Raw genomic sequence first — 24,954 nt, forward strand, 5'->3', positions numbered from 1 at the left:
ACCAGCTTCATATAGTGCGAAGTGCGTCCTGTCCAGGCGCCATACAGGATATTGCATTAATCACTACATTTTATTTCCAGCCCATTATTTACCGTGTCAGGCCTCATTACAGACAAAGCTTTGCTGGTTCTCCGGCCAGGTGAGATGTTCTGCATACAAGAGACGATGGACAAGAGCAGCAGATGTAAAAAGCTAAAATAAAAGTATAAAAAACACACAAAGCTGGCACATTGCCCAAACCACAGAAGAGGCCAGGAAAGGTTTCCTACAAGGGCACGGACATTTGTATCTTTTCATGGGGTTTAGATCTAAGGAACCGAAGTGAAGGCGGATTCCTACAGAGAATTTCTATGCGAAGCCCAAGACGCCATCAGATCAATCATGTTTTTATGGCCCCGCGTATAACGGATCTAGTTCTAGGAACTTCATCTGAAGTTACGGCCAAAAATTTACTTTACTGTCAAGCAACAGGCAAGAGCCGTCCATAGGATTGAACCGAATATCACAAAATTAAAAACTCAAATGGTGGCAACCAAAGGCTTGCGTTAAAGGTTGTTCACTTTTTTTTTTTCTTCTTTAATTGTCCTAAAGCATCCAAAATAAAAGATGAGCTGTAGAAACAAAACGGTAGGAACTCGCTTCAAATGCAGACCTATGTGTCTCCATGGTAACAGACAACAAACTGTGTGTAGTCGGATCCTTCAGTCAGTCTCTATCTGTCCACTACTTCTTGCCAACCTACCAGATAAGAGTTAGCATGAAGAGATCAAATGGAAGGCAGTATTACCGTAGGATCACACTACACAGGGCTGGTTTTCCATCCATTTCAATAGAAACATATCGACCTGCATAGGAGCTGCAGAAACAAACTGGTAGGAATTTTATTTATTTTTTTCAACCAAGCCCTTACTTCATGTTTTGTTTTTTTTTTTACTGGCCCAATAAAATGAAAAGACAAAACCAGAATTTGACTGCAAAAGGTGGACATCGCCTTGTGCTAGAATAGAGGATGATCAGTAGATCGGTGATCAGGGTCTGATCGCTGGGGGCTTAGCAGCTAGAACTCTGACCCATTGAGAGCGGCGATGCCAGACCCCACGATCCTCCTCAATGTTCCCCCGCAGTAAGGAGCCGTGGTTGAACATGCGCCCTGCCGCTCCATTCAATGTCCATGGAACGGACGGAAACAGCCGAGCGCTACACTCCTGATCGTGGGGGTCTTAGCGATCAGACACTTATCTCCTCTCCTGTGGATAGGTTAAAATTTATTCTGGTACAACTGTTTTATGGAGGGGGTCAACCAGTGTTACACCTTCTCGATGAGGCACAGCAGATGCCACTACAGCCCCTCATGGCCATCCCGCAGTAAAAACATTCAACAATTTGGTCTACGAGGCCCTGTTCTTTCTATGTAAGACCCTTGTCTAATAGACCCCAGTAAACTGGATCACGGACTGAAGGACTGTTGACAAGAGGACAGCGACCTCTCTCTAGATACGAAGTGGCCCGATCCCGCTCATTTAGAATGTTCTTTTATTCTTCCCACTCCTCTTAGTAGCCAAATACCAACACCCGGATCCAAAACCAACATGTGTGAAAAGAAGTCTTTACAAGAATAATCCAAACAATTAATCTGTTGACAAAAACAACTCTTGAATGAAAAGTTCCGAAGCGGAGCGCACAATGCGGCTATTACCAGCGATAAAGCCTCCGCTTACCGGGGAACAATGGAGGGCTTTCACACAGGCATGGAGGTCGCTGCGGGAAAGTCCTGCTCTAGCATTTTTAAGATATTTCTGCAGATAAATATTAGTTTGGCGTAAGCCCGGTCAGGAAGCAGAGGTTGCTGGAACTGCTAATTTAGCATTGTGGGAATTGGGTAAAAACCCTCAATGTTTGAAACTGGTGGTTTTATGGAAAAAGCAAGAATTTAAAGTGAAGCGCTACAAAAAAATAATGCAATGTACTGTAAATATGAAAGATGCCGGTCCACTTGGGAGTCAGATAAGCCCCCTGCATCATAGTGCATGCTGGGACATCTAGTGTGCGGAACGACAGCTCTGGAGACTGGAGCAAATCCAACTGCCCAGCCACCCCCGTGCCGATTACACTGCCCATCGCTCACGGTGGACTCATCCTTCTCAGGGTATGTTCACACACACCAATTACGGACGTAATTCGGGCGTTTTTGCCCCGAATTACGTCCGAAAAATGCGGCTTGAAAGCGTTGACAAACATCTGCCCATTGAAAGCAATGGGCAGACGTTTGTCTGTTCACACGAGGCGTATATTTACGCGTCGCTGTAAAATGACGGCGCGTAAATAGACGCCCGCGTCAAAGAAGTGACCTGTCACTTCTTGGGGTGTAATAGGAGCCGTTATTCATTGACTCCAATGAAAAGCAGCGCCAATTACGTCCGTAATGGACGCGGCGTTCAAGCGCCTGCACATGCCGTTACGGCTGAAATTACGGGGATGTTTTCTCCTGAAAACATCCCCGTAATTTCATCCGTTACGGACGCGGTCGTGTGAACATACCCTCAGGCTATGTTCACACGCTTAGCAAAAACATCTGAAAACATAGAGTTTTCATGGAAAACAGCTCCTGATTTTCAGCCGTGTTTTAAGCAAACGCGTTTTTTTGCAACATTTTTTATGGCCGTTTTTGGAGCGGTTTTTCTATAGTCAATGAAAAACTACTCCAAAAGCGGCCATGCACTTTTTCGTGGGTGTTTTTTTTATGCGGCCGTTTTCAAAACGCTGTTTCGCACATTTAAATCAATGCGCAGATGTTTGGGGGCTTTCCGCTTTCGATTTTTCGTCCCGGTTTTTTGAAAAACGGACTAAAATAAGCCGTGTGAACATACCCTTACAAGCGAGGAACCCTTGGACTTTTCGAAAGTTGATTCCCTTCTGTTCTGTTAACATTAAACTCATCCCACTCAATGGCCTCACAAAAGGGGCAGATCGAGTCCAAGCAGAGAGCGATCCTACGACCGTGCGGATCAGACTAAGACACAAGGGGCCTGAAGTGAACCCTTTCCGACTCCTTAGATTCGCCCTTCAGTAGACATTCGGCAGATAGAAATGCGCCAGTGATTTCACTTTGATAATAAACTAATCTAATGGGAAACTTTCCTGGTGACACATTCCCTTTAAAAGGCTGTATTCCGGTGTAAGAAAATAAAGTTTTATTGTTTGTATAATGAAAAGTTCTAAAAATGGTTAATATATTTTCTGCATCAATGCCTCAGTTTTCAAGACCTCTGCTTGCTGCCATTCAATAGGTACATTCATGGTTTACTCCCTGGGCACAGAGATCTGTTCTGGTCCCGTGACGGACACACAGACGCTCGGCTACTGAGGCTCGGTTCACAACTTGGTCAAAAATGAGCTGTGTGTTGTGAACCACAACAAAACCGGCACTGTTTTGGCGCGGTTCACAGTACAAAGCGCATTTTGACCGCGACATGTGAACCGAGCCTCAGACGACTGAGGTCTGATAACTGTACTGTAACAAGCCCTGCACCTGTGTGATCACCACAGGACCAGGCCTCCACGTGTTATACATTTTTTGGCAGGATCCCATTGGATGGAATAGCGCATTCGAAGCTTACCTGCGTAAACAAGCCCAATGGAGGCCAGAAGGACACTCTTGGTCTCGGGCTAATGTAGCCCTATGGACACGTTTAGAATGCACGTCGGGAGTTTTCCTGCCATACACGCTAAATATAGTGAAAAACCATGATGTGAATGGGGCAAAAAAAAAATACAGATTCCTATTGAGTGACAGCAAGCAGAGATCTTGAAAGCCGTGAGAAATGGATACAGGGTGTAGATGGGAAAATGTATCCCGTCTAACGAAAAGTTTTACAATTTGGTATTGTAACAGACATCTGACCTGTCTAGTCTAGGAAATTCTTGTACATGAAACAATTCTAGAACATATTTTCTCAGAAGTTGGCATTGTGCCGTTCCTCTGTTATTCCTCCTGGAAATGTATTCATAAATTAACAACTGGGTTTGACCATTTTTTGTCAAAAGGGCGTGTCCATACACCGTTTCACTGTCAGCACTGATTGGACATGGTCAGTCTGTGTAGTGACACACCCCTCAACTGGTAACACCTACTGTCAATTTATTCATACATTTCTAGAAGGAATAAACAGAGGAACGGCACAACGTACAGGTCTAAGAAAAGATGCTCCAGAATTGTTATTTAATGGGGAATACATTACTAACAGACGTCAGGAAAGGTGACAGATCCTATTAAATCTTATGCAGAATTAGGAGTCCCACCAAAGCCCCCAAATAATCCCTCTGCCTACAAAGCACTGCTGAATGAAGGACCAGAGCTGGAAAATGGCTGCACTTGGTGCGGTCACTGGAGATGATTTTCCGCACTTTGCGATGCTGCCGTGTCGATATCTAGCGGGAGGTCACGTCGTGCGTTGTATGAGGTCATCGGGTTCCATTTGTAATAAATTGCAGGTAATTGAATCTTCCTCTCCGGCAGACAGAAGCTCTTAGTCGCTCTTATGGGTGTGACTGCTAAAAGCTTCCCAAGAACGAGAGCGGCTGTGGAGACAAGACCGCGACTATATTCCTTGCATATCGGATGGTTAAATTTAGAAGGCGGCACACGGAGTTCACTTGTGGCCAAAACCTTCCTCAAGGGTCACGACAGATTCTGTGGAGCTTTACTGACTTACACAAGCAGATAATCTGATGACGGGAAAAGTCAGAGTTATCCCTGCCGGAAACAAGCTGCGCCTCTAGATCCCCGATCACTCCAGCAATTCCTCAGCTGCGCCTCCAGATCCCCGATCACTCCAGCAATTCCTCAGCTGCGCCTCTAGATCCCCGATCACTCCAGCAATTCCTCAGCTGCGCCTCTAGATCCCCGATCACTCCAGCAATTCCTCAGCTGCGCCTCTAGATCCCCGATCACTCCAGCAATTCCTCAGCTGCGCCTCCAAATCCCCGATCACTCCAGCAACTCCTCAGCTGCGCCTCCAGATCCCCGATCACTCCAGCAATTCCTCAGCTGCGCCTCTAGATCCCCGATCACTCCAGCAACTCCTCAGCTGCGCCTCCAGATCCCCGATCACTCCAGCAATTCCTCAGCTGCGCCTCTAGATCCCCGATCACTCCAGCAATTCCTCAGCTGCGCCTCTAGATCCCCGATCACTCCAGCAACTCCTCAGCTGCGCCTCCAGATCCCCGATCACTCCAGCAATTCCTCAGCTGCGTCTCCAGATCCCCGATCACTCCAGCAATACCTCAGCTGCGTCTCCAGATCCCCGATCACTCCAGCAATACCTCAGCTGCGCCTCCAGATCCCCGATCACTCCAGCAATACCTCAGCTGCGTCTCCAGATCCCCGATCACTCCAGCAATTCCTCAGCTGCGGAGGGCACATGCCAGCCAAGATGCCAGGATGTGAGATCGGGGAGGATGGCAAGAGGATGTGTGACGTGCAGCAACAGGTCACTTATAATAGCGCTAACCCAAGGCCATACACTGGATCTTATCCTGGTGCTGGTTTGGACTACAACCCCCACTAATATAAGGCTATTCTTGGAGCGATGGGCACCATGATGCTCAGGCTCCCATGGAGTAGGGCAATGTACAGGGTAAAGGAGTTTCTCCCACCGAAAGCATTGCTGGCATACGGATTATATTGGGCTCCGCAATGCCTAGAACGAGTAGCGGGGCAGCCTCTATACCAGTCAGCATACCCCTCTCTGCCATCCAATAGATAGATTATGTGCTGGGCAGAGGCGCCAAAGGGAATAATATGAAGTTATTAACAAAATTAGAGAAACTAAAGAATCACCAATGGTGACGCTTCGGATTAACACCCTGGAGATCACCTTGAGATGTTTGACCCTGAAGTCACATTTTGGGTGCAGCTGGTTGCAAGCGATTGCACTCGGTTATCAGCCGCGGTGCGTTAGGATAAGATCTGGATGGTCACGGCCGCCTGATTCGGCTTCATGTCTGCAGGTTATATGACCAGGCTCCGCTCCTCGAGGGATCACACAATGGTAGACTACGCCTTTCTTCTCCATAGTGTATAGAAATAATTCACTGTCCGTATACCAACACTGGTCACACTCCCTGAGCACTGCAGTATCAGGGGGCACCGTTTACCTCTTTAGGCAGGTTCTCCGCTTTGGACAAACATAAATATCAATGGTGACGGAAACGGAAGCTGTGGTTTCAGTTTCACTTTCCGTTGCGGGGTTCACCGGACAGAAACCTCAGACGGAACCCCGGAACGGAAAGCCAACGCTCATGTGAACAGGCCCTAAGGCCTAAGTGTTCAGTTTCCATGCAGCGCCACCACAGGAGAAAGGAAGCATTACACAGTGTCCATTTATATTCATGCAATCCATGGATATCCAGGTCCTCTACCACGAGACATACTCTGTAACCCCTCCCCACTCTGGCTAATAAATGAGGGTCCTACATAGGGGGCACCTCTAACTCAGAGGTCCCTAATAGGGCACTTGAAAGTAGTTTTTCTAAAATCAGACGGCTCCTTTTATGTCAAATATAATGAAATCGTGAGAACTGCTGCAACTTTCAAATAGAATTAGTATTTTAGATTCCTCACCATTTACTATATCTCTGCATGCGGTCAGTGAATAGTACTATTCTTGTTTATTTCTAGGAGGTGGGAAAATCTAGCACAGACCTTCTCAGCTGAGGTTTTGCTACAATTGTATAGAGTGTAGACATCTTCTGTGAGCTAAACAGTCTGGACTCCAGACCCACGCACACAACCGTATTTTCATCTTTACGTAAATACGGTCTATAAATACGGTCCGTATTGCATCCATATTTGATCCGTATATACGGATCCATAAAAAAGGAGGGAGGCTGCAAGTGTCACCAACACGATGCAGAGCAATGCGTCCATAAATACAGACGCTTTACGGATGCACCTCCATAGCTGTCCGTATTTACAGAAGGGCCCATAGGCTTCTATGGGGAGTCTATGCCGTAATTACGGACAAGAATAGGACGGGTTTTATCATTTTTTCAGCACGGACGTAAAAATACAGGAAAGGCGTCCGTGGTCATTAGAAACGAATGGGTCCGTAATTACTGATGAAACATACGGTCGTGGGCACGGGGCCTAATACATTTTAGGCTTCGTGCACCTCTGCGTCGGGGCTCCGTTCACGGGTTCTTTCCGTCAGGGGAATGAATGGAATCCAAACGGAAACCATAGCTTTTCGTTTGCATCACCATTGATCTCACTGGTGACTGATCCGTTGCAAATGGTTTCTGTTTGTCACCGTTGTGTAAGGGTTACGTTGTTTTGATAGAATGAATAGCGCAGCCAATTACGGTACTGATTCCGTCAGAACCCTTACACAACGGTGACAAGCGGAAACCATTTGCATCGGATCCGTCACCATTGAAACAAATGGTGATGCAAACGGGAACCTGGGTTTTCAGTTTGGATTCCGTTAATGGGTTCTCCTGACAAAGCTCCGAAGCTTCCCACGAACGGAGCCCCGACGCAGATGTGAACGAAGCCTTACCTGCACGGATCCATTGTGACAATCAGGACAGGAGAAAGATTTGGGCTACTGATCGATTTAACGCACGTTAATGTGACCAATTAATGACTGAAAAACTTAAATTATTGGCACAGCAATTCCAATTTGTAAAATGTTTTCCGATTGTAACCGCATATGATTCAGTCCTTAGGTCACAGGTGAACACACACACACACACACATATATATATATTTCCTGCAGGGGCTTAAGATCTAAACATTATGTTCGGCTTCATGATGCGGTGATGGAGACAAATAAATCTTTAAAATTTGAAACAAAAATCCCTGACCGGGCTCGAGGTCCCAAGATGGGAGACAGCCAGCGGCTCGCAATACAACCGGTGACGAGACCCAAGAATCAACCAGAGCAAACAAGGGATGACGGCCAGCTCTTGTGGTTTACACTTGTATTACAATACTGGACGGAGTCGGGTTTCTGCAATTATTCCAGATCTCTCCTGGTTCACTACTCATTTCAGAGGCATTCGAAGATTTGTTGAAAAAAAGCTCAACCTAAAAACCCAGCTTTCCAATAATCCCTAAATCCAAACTCTCCCCATGATCTTCCCCTCTGACATTACCCTACACGTGTGAGAAAGATCTAAATTACAACTCCAGAGAACGCCTGCTTACAGTCTATGTGACCACGCTCATTGTGACATCATCCAATCATAGACTGATCTGCTACATAGACTGACATCATCCAATCATAGACTGATCTGCTACATAGACTGTGACATCATCCAATCATAGACTGATCTGCTACATAGACTGACATCATCCAATCATAGACTGATCTGCTACATAGACTGTGACATCATCCAATCATAGACTGATCTGCTACATAGACTGACAGTCTTATCTTATTGTACTCCTTGTGACATTAAATCAGACAGCTCTGCTACTTAGACTGACCTGACTGTACTCATGACATCACCATCCAATCATAGACTGACTTGTTAGACTGTGACCTCACTGTATTTGTGGTGACATCAAATACTGTCTGACCTCGCACCACTCATTGTGATATCACCATCCAATCATAGACTGATCTGCTACATAGACTGACCTGACTGTACTCATTGGGATATCACCATCCAATCATAGACTGATCTGCTACATAGACTGACCTGACTGTACTCATTGGGATATCACCATCCAATCAGTGTCCTGCTACATAGACCGACCTCACAGCCACATTATAATGACCAGATGATCTGTCCCCCCTCAGGATCAGACCCGGGCTTCTAGAACAGGTTTGTAAAACATGCCGCATGTGAGTCGGCTGCCGAGGTGCATTATGGGTAATATAGATATTACATGACACTGTAGGGTGTTTTCTGACAGAAGGCTCAGAGATAGGAGCATGAAGACGGAGACGTGGTGTAGGGAAGGCAATAGGGAGCCTGGCTATGCAGGTGGTTTCCTACAGGCCATAAAAAAACACCAAAAAAAACAAAAAAAACAAACTTTCAATGCAGCTTTGAAAGTGAATAGAGCACGGGACAAGAAACTGAACATGAAAACAAGTGACGTAAAGCCAAGTTAGAATTCCAAATTGTAATGATGTGCAAGAGAGGGAGTAAACATCTGCAGCCCTTCCAGGAGTCCCCCTAGATTCCCCTTTAAATTAAATCTATGGCACACAGCGCCACTCTGACCTATGGGCGGTGTCTGGTATCGCAACTTCCCCTATTCACGTGAACAGGGCGGAACTAGATAATCCCTTTAAATAAAATACAGTTAGTCAATGTCATTGGTAGGGCCCCATGCACACAACCGTAGTGGTCATCCGTAATTACAAGTGAAATTGCGGACCCATTCGTTTCTATAGGCCACGGACCTTTCCGTATATTTACAGAAGTGTAGAAATGATCCGCAAAATATAGAACATGCCCTATTCTTGTTCGTAATTGCGGCACAAACCCATCCATAGAAGCCTATGGGCGCTTTCGTAATTGCGGACGGCTACGGATGTGGATCCGTATCTGCAGTCATTAAAAAAACCCTTACGGTCGCGTGCATGAGGCCTAAGGCCCAGTGCACACGACCGTCATTTTTATCTGCAATTATGGATCCGTAGTTGCGGATAAAAACACGGATGTATTCATTTCTATGGCCCACGGACACCTTGCTGTATATTTACGGGAAGGTGTCCAGGCAGTAGAAGTGACCCGCAAAATATAGGACGTGTCCTATTTTTTTATTTTTGCGGACCGTGCTCCTATACTTTATAATAGGAGCACGGCCCGTAAACGCGGGGGGACAGTTCGCGGCCGTCCGTGCCTGTAATCACGGACTGGGCGCCGGCGGCGTGCAGGGGGCCTAAGCACTTTTATATCCTTTTGATTCCAAGCGCTGCTGCGCTCCCCTATCTGGGCAGAACATTGGCAGTGTTTATCCTGAGCGCCATAATTCATGAACAGAATGTCAGAAATAGTGAAGACTGACACTTATCCATGCAGGAGAAGGGGCGCAGTGATAACCACAGATCATTTACCATTCAGGGTTTCTGTAGAGTGCTGTAACGGCTGCATTGAGTGGTGGGCGAGCGGATCAGATGAAAGCAGCAGATCTGCGTTTATTTTGCAATCATTCAGTAAAGTTGTGATTGTAGATGAGATTAGAGAGTCGGTGTCTATGTAATAACATACAGAGCATTCATGAATTCTGCAGAGCGTCGCCAGTGCCCGATCCAGCGATCACATCTGCACTGCAGCACCGCAGCGTACACAGCACAACAGCTGCAGACACGACTAAGTGATGCAATCAAGGAGACGACACTATGGGGGAACTACAGAGCAGTGCCCCCAGAACGAAGTCGTCCTCTTCTTGGTCATAGGTTTGTGGGAAAGCTGGGTGACAATCAATATGACCACCATAAGGGTATGTTCACACAGGGGTTGTAAGTCACCTGAATTGCAAATCAGCCTCGGTAGGTGATTATACAGGAGTAGCGGGAAGTATTGCTACATAACAAGGTAGACATGCCATTCAGGGCTCTAAGAAAGCTGGGTGACCGCCCGTGGGAGCTATAGTGCTAGTTAAACAATTCGTGTCATTTATTAGTTATTCCCGTTCTGTAAAAGTTCGGGGACAACCAATATAGCAGCCATTAGTCACACAGCTTTCCAAGACTCCTGAATGGCAAATCTGCCTATTTATACTGCGATCTAGTAATGAAGGGATGGATCTGTTCACAACCATTGTTTATGGGACTTTTAAAGCTGAGGATAAGCAATGAGGCTGCCATTACAACACACACACACTGTCAGCCAGCTCTCCCAATCCCCTGAATGTCAAATTATACTAATAATGCAGCAATAACACCCCCCCCCCCCCCCCCCCCGCTTTTATTTCCCTACATAGCGAGGCAGATCTGCCATTCCGGAGTATGAGAAAGCTGGGTGAAAACTCTTAAAGCTGTAATGGCTGTCATAGTTGTGGTCACCCAGCTTTCCTAGAATGATGGATTTAAGAGCGGACACCTTATGAGGTGAAGGGTGGCACAGAGACGTCCGCGGGTGACACTACAGGTAAGCGGTCGCGGGCATACAACGCGGCACATTCACCAGTCAGGTATGAGTTCATTCTTAAAATGACACGGGACAGACGCACGTGCGCGCCCAAGAATGTGCTGACGAAGCGTCCAGCAAGCCCAAACACGACCAAGTAACCAGCACCCTGCCGGGGCGACGCCGGGATTATAGACACTGCCCTATTGTGTCCCGCTAACACCCCCCCAGCATGGAGGATAATGTAACCCCCCCCCCCCCCCCGACACGTCACAGGCCATAGAGAAACAAAGGGATCCAAGATGATTAGTAATAGGGGTAGAAGTCCCAACCGGGCCAGGACCCCAGACCACCTGGTCACAGATGACAGTCCTATAAATGGAGTGCAACAACGGGAGGGGACCCGGTCCAGATATGGTCTCAGGACCCCCCAAGCTCCTCTTCTCCTGCCCACCCAAAGCGTCCTGGGCTACAGTGCTGGTGTAAATCAGCACCTGGAGGGGTCCTCAATATGGATTCTTGGAGCCCCCTCCCATAACTCCCTTGGAGGAAGGCATTCATATCAAGAAACAGATCGTACCTGCCCCTTTAAATCATTCAGAATTACTTCTGTAACTTTTTCAAATACCAGTGTTTGATTCACCAGTTTCAAGATCTCTGCTTGCTGTAAATAGAACTCTTCTTATAAACATTCAAAAGCCGTTCTAACCAAGTCCTGCACACACAGCTGACGGGCTCGGTACAATGTATCGGTGTAGGTAAGGCCTCATGCACATGACCGTAGTTTTCTGTCCCATTCATTTATATGGCCCTACGCGCACGATGGTCATGTTTACGGATCTGTGCGGGGGCCGGAAGCCCGGGCCGCAGAAACTCAGGATGTGTCATTTTACTGTCCGTATTTGCAGATCACGTGACCTCCTCAGGGGGTTGGGAACCAATTACAGCCTTTTTTTTTTTTTTTGCGGATCCGTGAATTCTGATGGATGACACACGGATGCAATACTGAAGGTTTTTTTGCTGACAAATGGATCGCAACGGATCCGTGGATTTGCGGACTGCAAAAGGACTACGGTTGTATGCATTAGTCCTGAGAGAGATCATGGAGTCCAGGACATGGGAGAGATTTGTATAACTGCTGCCTCTAGACAGGAGCTCCTCCAAGAAACCAACAGGCTATGATTTGAGGATTTCCCAGAGAGAACCGGTTACGGATATAGTGAAACAAATCTGTGCAATATAAGGGCATATTCACACGCCGCAGATTTCTGCAGAAATGTCTTTGCAAAAATCCCTTCCCCTGCTGTCGAAACAACCCCATTCACATGTATGGAACTGCACGCAGGTGAATATACCCTCACTGCATGACCAGTCTGGGAAGGGGGCATAGACTGATCCATTGCACCAAAATGCAGCAGTGATCAGGACAAGGTTTTAGCCTGTGAACAGTAAATATTCTCATTCAATAACAGCAAGCAAAGATCTTAAAAATGTTGAAGAACTGAAAAAAAAAAAAAAAAAAAAGTCTATTAGAAAGTGGCCGAACTTTCCATTCTACAATCAGTCGGCTTTATTTAGACTAGTAAACAGACACCGTGCTTGTCCCGTTACTGATTAACACCAGCGTCTGACACCGCGACCATTCCTCCAACCGCACGTTTCTGCATTAGACACCTTTTTATTATGTATAAAGTCAAAACAAAGTTTCAATGCCCCAAAATCATCGTAGCCAATCAAACTAAACCTACCCAAGAAAGCGACATCATGGAATGGACACCAGTGGTCTCCAACCTATGGCAACACTACAACTCCCAGCATTCCCTGATCACCTACTGCAATTTAGAAACAGCTGGTGTTGAGGGTTTCGTTTTAATGCAGGACCCACAAGACCACGGCTCTCATCTATAGGTAACGTAATGGGGTCTGAACACCCCCCTAATTAGTTCATCCTCCCATAGTAAGTCTAAGAGCTTCATAGAGCAGATAACCCCTTTGAAGGCCTCATAATGCAAAGTTCTGCAACTTTCTAATAGACTTTGCATTTAGATTCCTCACCACTTTCAAGATCTCTGCTTGCCGCCAGGGAATGAAAAATTATTGTTTACATACAGGAGGTTGAAAACCCATCCTGACCTACTGCTGCTCGCATGACTGCAGGATTTATTACACAACAGCTCTGATAGGGTTACGCCACAGATTTACACTGCATGTTTTACATGACAATTTGCCATGGACCACTGCGGAGGATTTTCCCCTTTGCGATGTATATGGTCAAATCTGCATCAATTCTGCATGTAACAGGTGGATTTTGAGGCAGATTCGCTGCAGGTCAAAGCCATGGCATAAAATGACACCACGTGTGAACGCAGCCATACACTGAAACAAGCTGTGCACCGATGCCGGTTGGGAGAGGATTATAAAGACAGTGACAGAAAGCAGAGATCTTGAAAATAGCAGATACAGACATTGCAGAGCTGAAATGGTTATTAAAATAGATAAAAAATAATAAACAATGCTAAAGGGCTTGAACTGGGATGAGGTGCAGCTTCCTATAATACACGGCCTACATTCTGCCTCAGCGTGGGGACTGCAGAGCTTGCACTTTACACGTGTGCTCCTGTGTATGCGGAAGAGCCCATATCCACGTGATGTAAGGAACGACGCGACATCCTGTAGGTCCCGGTACGCAGCCTCATTGCCTCCTACGCATTCAAGTTTGGACGGTCGAACTCGCCAGGAGACGCCATTTTTGGTCTGTCGTAACCCGACATCCGAGGAATCTTGTGCAGATGCCAATAACTCAGGACCGTGGCACTAGACCTCCTGGCACTCGGGGCTTTGGCAGCGCTCCTGTAGCAGGTCATGCTGGGACTTGTAGCTGCGGAGGCTCAGCCCTGCACTAGATCGGAAAAACATGAGACCTAAACACGTCCACCGCTCTTCCCGGCAGGGTCGCCCGTTCACTTACAGGTTTGGATTCGTGGTGGACGAGTGACGCGTATACTACACCGGTAACGACCACATTACAGCACCTGTGGGGGGGGGGGGGGATAAACAGCTTTCTGAACTGCCAATTAAGGCTTCGCTCACATCTGCGTCAGGACTCGTGGACTTTTCCGTCAGGTGAACCCATGAACTGAATCCAAACGGAAACCAATGGTGACTGATCCGATGCAAAAGGTTTGCGTTTGTCAGTTGTTTAGGGATTCTGTCGTTTTGACGGAATACCGTAGACGACTGCGCTATTCATTCTGTCAAAACTACGGAACCCTTACACAACGGGGACAAATGGAAACCATTTTCACAGGATCCGCCACAATTGAAATCAATGGTGATGCAAACGGAAACCTAGGGTTTCCATTTGTTTCAGATTGGGTTCCCGTGACGGAAAGCTACGACGAAACCCATGAACCGAGTTCCAGCTCAGGTGTGAACGAAGCCTAATAGCGGGGGGGGGTCCTCTGTTCAGGATCCTCATCTCTTGGTGGAGAGCGGTTACATAGAGCGTCTCTCTGGAAGAACTGCCCTGTCCTGTATTACACAGACAATACCTTGATATGAATGGACACTGTCTAATGCTTCATTTCTCCTGTGGTGGCGCTGCAGGCAAATTAAACACTTCCAGTCAGGTTCCCCCACAGATTACAGCTGATCGCTGGAGGTCTCAGCAGGGGGACACTGACACTGATCAGCTTATTGTTAAGAGACCCTTCTAAGTAGAGATTGTCCAAAGCGGAGAACCCCTTTAAATGACTGAACACGCATAGAAACCATCATGGAGAACCACTTACGCGTTTCAGCTGCAATAGCCCCTAGTCTGCAGTTTGCATGTTACCCATTTCCCTGTTCCTCTTTTGTTGGTGCAGATGAAGGGTTATACGACACTGTAATAACCGGATTCTGCACTTTTTTTTCTTTTTGAGGACGGGGTTGTTTAGCACTGCGGCTACAGTGTCCTCAGCCCCTTCCTCCATATTGCTGAAATCCTTCTCATCTGTGGGGACTAGCTTGTGAGAAAGGGAACTGCGCTGCGTGTAGTCATGTGCTGGCCGGCCGTGATGACTAAATCCGATGACTCCTTCACTTTTTTTTTGCTAAAAAGCAGCATTACAAAGCAATCCAAGTATTAACCGCTGCCGTGCCAAAACAGAAGGACCAAAATACGGCCAGGATACCAGTATAAGGGAAGAGACCCCACAAGTGTACAGACTCCGAGTAAAACTATCCAAGAATGTTCCGTACTGTCCAGTAAGTTACCATCTATGCCGCTCAAACTGTACGGTATTGGTCAGAGGTTTTAGGTCCTGAATTTTCTGGCGCGTTTGTCATGGAAACCGCCCCCCAAAAAAATAGCCAAAAAGGCCTCCCATTGATTTCAATGGGAGGCAGAGGAGTTTCCCGCGAGCGGACAAAACCCTCGAGGGAAAAAGCGTCATGCCCTTTGTCTCTGACCTCCCGTTGACAGCAATAGGAGGCAGAGAAAGCGGTTTTCGTGGCGTTTTTTTGTCTGTGGCGCTCCACGGCAGCAGCTGAAAAAACGGAGTAAAGCGAGTGCAGGCCGTCCTGACAGAATCGGAGGCAGATTTTTCTGCCTGCAAAAAAAAAAACGTGAACAGGACCTTTGTATCAGAAAGGTTTGATGTGAAGACTTACAAAGCCGCAAACACCATCGCAGGACAAAACAGAATATAAAAGGTTCTTTAAAAAAAAATAAAAAAAAAAAATTATTGGGAGTTTATACAGCACGGACATCGCGCAGAGAACATAGCCACTCACCCCAGAAACGTATAATCCAAACATCAGGTGCACTAGTCCTAAAGTGATGTCTGCGGACCACGCAGGGTCACAAGAATAAGGGGAGTGGGGGCCCCATAGATAAATGTTAAAGTAAAGCCCCTTCCTGGTCTGTGTCCTGGATTGCCCTCCGATACCCTTGTAACGGAGGGGCTATACACAGTATTACACTTGAACCAGCTAAAAATACTGGGGTGTTGGTGAATGTAGATATGCCCCCTCCTCCCCCCCCCCGCCAAGAGGAAAAGAAAAAATAAATAAAATGCACGAAATTTATAAAAACTTGGTACATTTCGAATTTTAGCCTGAAATGCCCTTTAATAAGCAATACGTTTCTGATCTGTGGGGGGGGGGGAATCCGACAGCCAGGACCCCCACAGATCCAAAGATTGAAGGGGCCACAGAGCTGCTTTAGGCTGTGGCCCCTTCAAAGTTTTTACCATCTCCGGCTGTGCAGGTAATAGCTGCATTCACTTGAATGGCGCGGTGTAGGGATAACCTGCGAGGACGCCTCCATTTTTGGGATTGGTGGGGGTCTGATCAGAAGTTATTTTTATATCCTAGCGATAGGCCGTTACTTTGAGTTATGGGAATAACCCCTTCAGCGCACAAGTCTTGGTCCTGTTAAGGAGGAGACGTGAAGTAACACAAACTGCATGTGACTGCCAGAACAAACAATCCCAAAAAAAACAAATCAGCCCCCGTCCGCTCGTCTGGTGACCTACTTCTGCAGGGATTGTATTACACCACAATTGGAGAAGTAGGTAAAGCTCGCAGTATTCCTGGCCGCTATGATACGCCTCGTATAGGACACGAGCGCAGGGGCACGCAGGAAGGACAGCTCTCTTCTCTGGTGCCGGCTCCTGTTGGCACAGGGACAAGGTGCCAGCCGGGTGCAGACGTGACGAAATGTTAAAAAAATATATATGCAGAGCTTCTGCCTGATGGCGCTGGATTCTGGGAAGAAGTGTCGTCATCGTCAGACAAGAAATGACTAAGCAACGACCGGTGGAGAACACGCGGCCGGGACCAAGTACAAACCCTGCAGCGTCATCTACACCCGGCGCCGGCAGCCATATTGTAATGTAGCAGCGAAGAGAGAACGGACTCAAACTTTTTGTAACTGGGGATGGAATTGGTCCAGGGATAGAAGGGGGACGGGGGGGGGTTTCTAGTATTATGTAACCAGAGCTTGAATTCTATTATACTACGTAGATCACAACCTCACTATTTTCCATATCCCTGCTAGCTGTCAGTGAATGGGAACAATCTTGTTTACATTTACAGACAGAAACCCCCGTAGAGGCCTAAGCGTGTATCACATGGTGCAGTTTTGCTGCTCGGCCGAAAACACGCATGCATTTTTACCGCGATTTTCACGATTTCGGAAAATTGGGGTAAAGATGCATACATTTTTTCACTGCAGTTTTTGGCCGTGTGGCAAAAAAAAAAATAAAATTTAGCAAACCCACACCATGTGAATACACCCCAAGGCCCAGGCTACACCTAAACTTTTTGCAGCGCTATTGACAGATTTTAACTCTTGAGGGACAGCTACAGTCCTTATTACATGCATCTCAATGTACTCATTTGGTCGGCAGCTGTAGCTCAAGAGTTAAAATCAATTAGTAGCGATACAAAAAGTCTAGGTGGAGCCCAGGCCTAATGCTTCTCGCAGCTGAGGGTGTGTTACAATTTTATCTAGTGTAGACAAGCCTGAGATAAAAACAACCTGCACTCCAGACAGATAAATTTTACATGAACTGATAAAATTTTGTTTTGTTTGCTACAATGTATCCATTTGTTGCAAAAAAATATATAAAAAAAATCAATTTGGGATCGGTTTTCTTAGCACAGAAATAAGTAGGATCAGTCATGAAAGGCACGGCCGCCGTGGTCTTACTAGGTCTACCTAATGACAAACACTCCCATCATCCTCCTTACATACAGAGCCGTGGTATGAGCGGAAACATCCGGGCGCCCAGGGTGGCACCACATGTGATGGAGGATAAGGATCTCCACACCTACAGCAGATGCTAGAGGAGCCACCCTCCATATGTCCTGTCAGACATATAGCCCATCCCCCATCTGTACATAAACACAACCCCCGGCCTGTCACAGCTTCATTGCTGCACAGCGCTCATCATCCTGTATCTATAGGGGACACCGGGTATAGGAGACCTCCTTCTGCTCCTTGTAAGCGCACAATGTCCGTATCCCCGGTTTATTAGATTAAAGCTCCACTCCAGCCAAAGTCTAAACATTCAGCCGTGACTCCAACGAACCCCAATAAAGTCCAGGAAGCTGAGATATAGGAGCGGTTATCCCACTGTAAAGCGGTTTAGCTGTGCTGCTCGTGACATGGCCGGTAACGAGCGCCGATCAATGATCACATGCTGATCGCCGCTCATGGCTCTATTTATGTGATGCAATAGTACAGTTTGCATCTTGTCAGTAGCACATCTGCTGACAAACTTATTCTTTTGGGCCGAATCCCACCAGCATTTGTTCATTTGATGGTTGATCGCTGCCAGGAAACACGGGCCAGTGATCAGGAGCGATCGTTCAACAGTGTGGTCATTTGCCTGATCATCAGCCTGTGTAAAAGGGCCTATAATCTGCACCACAGCGTGACGATTCCCTACAGCTCCTCATATCTCAGCTTCCTGGACCCCTACGAGTAGGCCTGGGCAATTAAGAAAAAAAAAATCATTTAGCGCAATTAATAGTCATCTTGCGAATTTCGGTTTAATCAAATTATTTTCTCCTGGTTTAAACTGTATCTTCGGGACACAGATACAGTGAAGTATGGTAGAACAGGGGACCGTAGGGTCCCTGCTCTACCATTCACTATGCATCGTTTGACGTGCAGTAGTGACGTCATCATGCCTGACTGCGCTGAGCTGCAGAGACCAGAGGGATCGCCTCCACGCGTCATTGGAACGGGATTAGGCGAGTATGTAGATTACTTTTATCAGGCACTATTGGGGGCAGCTGTGGGGGCTTTATATTGCGTTGAAGTCAGCTATGGGGGCATTATAGTATATAGAGGCAGCTATGGTGGCATTATACTGTGCAGAGAGCTCTTGCGGCATCCATGTATGACACGGATCGCCATTCATCTGAACATCCGCCGTGTAATACTACAATTCCCCTGTAGAGAAAACCTATAGCTCCCCGAAACATGTGCAAGGGGACCTGGACCGGCAGCAATTGCAGCTCTCATAGTAAAGTCTATCCAGCTCAGACCATCACCCCACAGTGTCGATCCAGAGCAAAACATGCGTGGTCCCTGTAGGTAGCGTGGGCCGCCATTCGATGCGTAGACGTAAATTGAAATGCGATGGAACACGGAACAATCCGTTAGGTTGCAAAAATAACACTCCCCGGGCTTCTGTATGAAATCAGAGAAAAATGGGGAACAGAATGGGCCTATAGCAGGCAACAGGCAGATTACAACTCATGTACATACAGCAACAAGCGCGGTGCAAAAAAACTGGTGACCACCAATGCCACCCCCTTCCCCCCAGCGACCACCAATGCCACCCCTCCGGACATTCCCTGTTATACAGCTCAGTGCATTCCTATGAAGCGGGCTGAACAAATCTGACGAACTTAAAAATTGGATACCAGAGTGCGACTTTTTGTATTGCTTTCTTATTCCAGGAGGGCACTCTATGGCGGCAGGATTTACCTATGGGCTCGTGCATGGTACTCGCACTCTCCGGCTGCAGAATAACCTGTGTATCTGCCCTCTGAAGAGGCGTCTATTACTTCTCATACGGATACAGGACTTGGCGATGGAGCGCAGCGTCCGATGTGCTTAGTCACATTACGGTATGAGGCACGACTGGTTCCCAATGGATGACTGGGATATAGTCATTGCCTCATCTACACATTCTACAGCAAAGTCATTAAAGTGCTGAACTAGTAGAGGAGCGACGTCACCGGGACTTCCACACAGGAAGCATTCTGTGCCTTGGGCCTCCTGATACCCATAGTCCTGCTGTGCTTAGTCCACACTCCGAGCAAGGGTTACTACTAACCCCGATAGAGGGGCTGGATTCGGTTTGGCGAGACCTCCGCCTCTCCGCACTATGAGCAGCCAGCGCATTGCAGGGCCGTCCGTGGGTTCATCATAATCATCATCTTAACCCTTTATAGGCAGCAAATAAAGATCCATTGTAATAAACCCATTGTCGCCTTCAGCCCGTAAACCGCAGGACGGTGAATATTACACACGAGCGTTTCATGAGGGATTTAGCTTTCAAGGTCATCGGAAAAGCTCTGTACCTCATAGCAACTACGGCGAATACGACCGTCTGCTGCCGCTGCGGGAAACGGTGCCATAGGAACTAAAAAAACGGTACAGATGCGTCACAAAGGGTTAACACAGCCATCGCAGCCGGGAGGTATATACTTTGTAACCTTGAATTAGCAATAACACCATGAACGTTAGTGCAGTCACTGCTGCAAAGAGGAGGTGCGCCGTCACATACTCACCATGTAGATGTAAACAGGCGGCTGACCGCACCGAGCACGACAGGCAGGCTGACGCGGAAAACACAGCAAATGGCACCTGTCCACGTGCAGATGTAGCAGAGCCGAGTCATTCAACTCTTAGCACGGATATCTCACCGGGTACAGAATATGCAGTCCCATGAAAAAGCACCGATCTGACATGGGATCAGCACTGCAGGAAACGCGTGTGATGACTTACTCAGCTCTGCTGTATCGGAGATATATATGTTACTGTAGCAAAGTAGAATCCTATCAGAGTTGTTAAAGGAAAAACACTAATCGATGAGGATTCTGTAATAAGAATAGGAAAACTTATGACCGCTCCGCTTTATACAGTCCGTATCACGGGGTCCAGTTCAATTCCATAGGGCAGGTAAAAAAAAAAAAATATATATATATACACACACACACACACACATGTTCTGCGGTGTCCAGCCTCTTATATAAGACAACGAACAGGACCGCCCAGCAGATGAGGAGGGGGAAGGGAAAAAATAAAAACAACAACTAACCGTTTGCTAAGGAGAAGGAGCCACGAAGGTGCCCTGGTCACTGATGTTATAGGGTCACTCCTTACCCAAAAAGTGTCCAGCGTCATCCCCTCTTCACACCACGTTTATACGTTTACTGAAAAGTCCATAACGGATACGTGTAATGGGAGCCATAAAGGGCCATCAGTTTCCCATAGGCTCCGGTGCGGTATACTTTATTTTACGTGATTCCGGGGGATGGGATAGCCTGGTCTACCACACCATCTTTTGACCTCCGTTGTGCTAATGAAGTCCTATTAAAAGTTTTGGGTGCGCGGCCGGAGCTTTCCCAGCATACCCGCTAAATAAGCGGCCAATACGTGATGTGAACAGAGCCTTATTTGACTGGCCGGGAAGACGAGAGGGATCACAGGGCGACTTCTAAGCAAAACATTTCAGCGCATGTTATAGAATTATCCGCGGGTCAGAGGCAAATGAACGGCAGGTATTTTCCTAGGACATAAATACTCGGCCTCATTCCTCCGTCAGATTTACTTAAAGGGAAACTACACAATGACCGAGCCGGCTGTAAAGCACGGTGTTATCGTTTCGGGTAAAGCCACGGACGCCCCGACAATCCGCGGTGCAACGGAACCGGTGTGTCCAGTATTTGTTGCTTTGCTCCCATGATGGAGCAGAGCAACGGAAATACCGAACGCAGATGTGAACACAGAAACCGGCCGAGAATCTCACATTCAGGGACACAGCACCCGGCGCACTAACCAATAAAAACAATGTTTACCGCACCTTACGTTTTATGTCGGCATATACCCCGGAAAAAGCTCCTGACCTATACATTAAACAGCGGCATCCATCCCCTATAGACTGGAATGGTGTCCGTTTAACACGTACGTCATGATCGCATGAAGTTTTTTGTTTTTTTTCATAAACGAATACCATTACAGCCTACGGGTGAAGGATGCCGCGGTAACGCCTCCGTCCGCTATAATGGTGTCCCGTTAACATAGAAGTCGTGAAAAGATTGACTAGCGCAGGACGTATATGCTAAATAGATGCAATAAAATCACCCTGATTATAAAAACTTATACCACCTGGGATTCTTGTGGGATCCGTTGGATTAAATAGCGTAGTCTGATATTTCATATTAAAAAAAAAAAAAAGGAGTGGGGGTGTACTGACGAATACCGGCCCCATGGACACTTCCTAGAAGTAAACGCTAAACGTTTGGCCAAAAAGGACCTTGCACAAAGACTTACTACAAATCGCCCGAGAAGGTCCCACAATTAATGAGGATAGCCAATTAGCACAATATTCTTGGACCTTCAGTGACACCTTTGTGACGGCCGACCAAAAACGGTCCTAAAAAAAAAAAAATATGGGATCTTCACCATGGGTGGTCCTCTCCAAGAAGGTCAATATACATAGGTTAAAAGGGAACAGGGAGTCAGGGGTGGTCTTCTCAAAGAGGTCATCTTATGGAGGGGCTTCACTGAGTCCACCCAGGACAACACCTCTGCAGACTGTTCTCCCCATGGTCATGAGCGTTTTCTTCTGTGTTTTTCTGCCACCCTCCCAAACCATATTGGTCTTCTGCTATAGATCCCATAGTGGGCACCAGGTTGGACTGTGACCCTGCTGGGGACAGCGCCTGACGTGAAGCCCGAGTGTCAGCACCAGATAAAGAACGGACAGCGCCATAATTAATCAATCAGATTTAAGAGTCAGGAAGGTCCGAGCGAGCAGAGAAGATCTGACACCTGGGTAATATACAGAAGACAATTCTAAAATATAAACAACCCAAAAAACTTCAGGAACCAATGAGACGTTATCAGTGGCCTGACAGGAAGAACTTTCATAGACCTCAAAACAATTCAAAAAGTTGGGCACCAGTTGCAGATTTAAAGGTGTATTGACGTCCTGACTCCTGGGATCGGTCCAGCCCCGGTGTAATACGATTGTGTAACCGGCCAGAATAGGAAGACACGCAGGACGATAAGAGTTACACCGGGCTCTGCACTTATACAATAGAGCCGGGACTAATGACCCGCGGGGCCCCGATCTATGGCAAGGACTGTATTTATGTAATAAATGCCACAATCGTCAGGTTACTACAGGACTCCGGGTCATCTCAACCCAAAGTAGCTACCTGGGCGGGGGGTTACACGGCTGCAGATTATTCGACTGTAAGCTCTGCTGGCAAGTTTAGGAATATAACCATTGGCGTGTTCGAAACCTGCAGGTGTAAAAGTACTACAAGTCCCAGCCTGCTGAGAGTTGTCATTTTGGAGCACTGCTGCTCGGACATAATAGACCATTGCTACAAGACGTCCCAGCTCTAGTCAGTGCAGGTAAGGGGCACTGCATACCAGGTCAGCGACAGGTTAGAGGGCAAGCTCTGCAGACAAGTGCCAAACTACAGCCCAGCTGGAGGGAGCAAACAGACAGAAATAAGAGTGCTAGCCCTATTGCCAACTGCATTGAGGAAGTGTAACAGACTGTATACTCTGCAGGAACTCAAGTGGAGTGTTAGCTCTGCAGACAAGAAGAGTAGAGATGGCGAGCTTTGTCTCCTGAGTTTGTCTGCAGAGTACAAACTGCACACAGAATAAACTGCAAGCAGACCGGTATCAGGGCAAAGATTAGAGCGCAAGCTCGGCGGACAAGTAAAGGCAAGGATTAGAGCGCAAGCTCTGCAGACAAGTAGAAAGGCAGGGAATAGAGCGCAAGCTCGGCAGACAAGTAGAAAGGCAGGGAATAGAGCGCAAGCTCTGCAGACAAGTAGAAAGGCAGGGAATAGAGCGCAAGCTCTGCAGACAAGTAGAAAGGCAGGGAATAGAGCGCAAGCTCTGCAGACAAGCAAAAGGTAAGGATTAGAGCGCAAGCTCTGCAGACAAGTAGAAAGGCAGGGAATAGAGCGCAAGCTCTGCAGACAAGTAGAAAGGCAGGGAATAGAGCGCAAGCTCTGCAGACAAGTAAAAGGTAAGGATTAGAGTGCAAGCTCTGCAGATAGATGGTAAATACCCCACCACTCCATCAGTCATTAGACGGCAAGCTCTGCACCAATCAGAAGGACAGGTATTCATTGCTAGTTCTACAGACAAGCGCAATGGATGTAGATGACTTTCTGCCGCAAAATATGATATTCTGCCGTAAAATAAAAGTGCCAGCTCCGCAGACAAGGGGCACAGGACGGGTTAGATTGCAAGCTCTGAAACGGAGGAGGATGCGCTTGTCTCAGGGTCATGGAATGTACGGGAATAAATAAAAGGCTCCTACCTGGGGGCTCTGCTGCCAGGAAATGGTTGGATTAAAGGGGGTGTCCTCCACCTTATCTGGGGAGGGCAGGTCACACACACTGGGATCCCCAGTAATCAGGCCGCTCAGGCGCGGTGTCCCCGGTATATATAGCGAGAGGCAGGGCTCGGCCAGCTGACAAGTGTATATCCCGTGAAGGAGGAGCTGGACACCGGCCTCCTCTCCCCGACACCTCGTCCTTCCGTTGACGCAGTTCATTAATATGCAGAAGTCAACGGGGAGGGCGGGGCGGACGTAGAGCGGAGCTCAGATAGGCTGCCCGATGAGCTCTGTGGGCGTGGTTACAGCCAGTGCACACTGTTGATAATATGCAGCGGTCTATATAGAAGGGGCGGGGCTGAAGCAGAACTAAATGCTGATTGGCCTGGGTAGCGCTCGCCGGGCGGGGTTACAGCCGGTGCACTCGATGACGCAGTAACGGTTGTTGCTAGGACCTGAGCAGAGGGGATCCCGGAATAATGGCGCTGAGGGAGTGCGGAGTGCGGAGGGTGGAGGGTGGTCACACATCATAACATAATCTCTGAGAGAAAACATTCCCAGTCAGGACTGAATATCATGATTAACAATGATTGATGTCCGTGTAATCCTGAGGTGAATGTTCTGACGTAAAATAACGTTAATCGACGATTTTCCTGTGAGGGAAAAGAAGGCCGACGAAATTATAATTTTATATTGGTGATTAGCGATAAGTCACGTCTAAAATTCGCGCGACACCTTTAACCCCTTGAAGTCCAGACCACTT

General features: G+C 47.3%; 1 protein-coding gene across 2 annotated transcripts in view; it reads right to left on the reverse strand.

Annotated features, from left to right (window-relative positions):
• Nucleotides 1-24,442, reverse strand: part of SLC45A4 (solute carrier family 45 member 4) — a 102,438-nt gene extending 77,996 nt beyond the window's left edge. Inside the window, exon 1 of one of the 2 annotated variants that reach the window (XM_075825685.1) lies at nucleotides 24,174-24,442. The gene's annotated coding sequence lies outside the window, so the exon portion shown is untranslated. Of the gene's footprint in view, nucleotides 1-20,388; nucleotides 20,467-24,173 lie in introns of those variants that run through there. The other variant, XM_075825687.1, reaches the window with a different exon arrangement.
• Between the last annotated feature and the right edge of the window lie 512 nt (nucleotides 24,443-24,954).

This window comes from Rhinoderma darwinii, chromosome 5, assembly GCF_050947455.1.
Source record: "Rhinoderma darwinii isolate aRhiDar2 chromosome 5, aRhiDar2.hap1, whole genome shotgun sequence".
NCBI classification, from domain to species: Eukaryota; Metazoa; Chordata; class Amphibia; order Anura; family Rhinodermatidae; genus Rhinoderma; species Rhinoderma darwinii.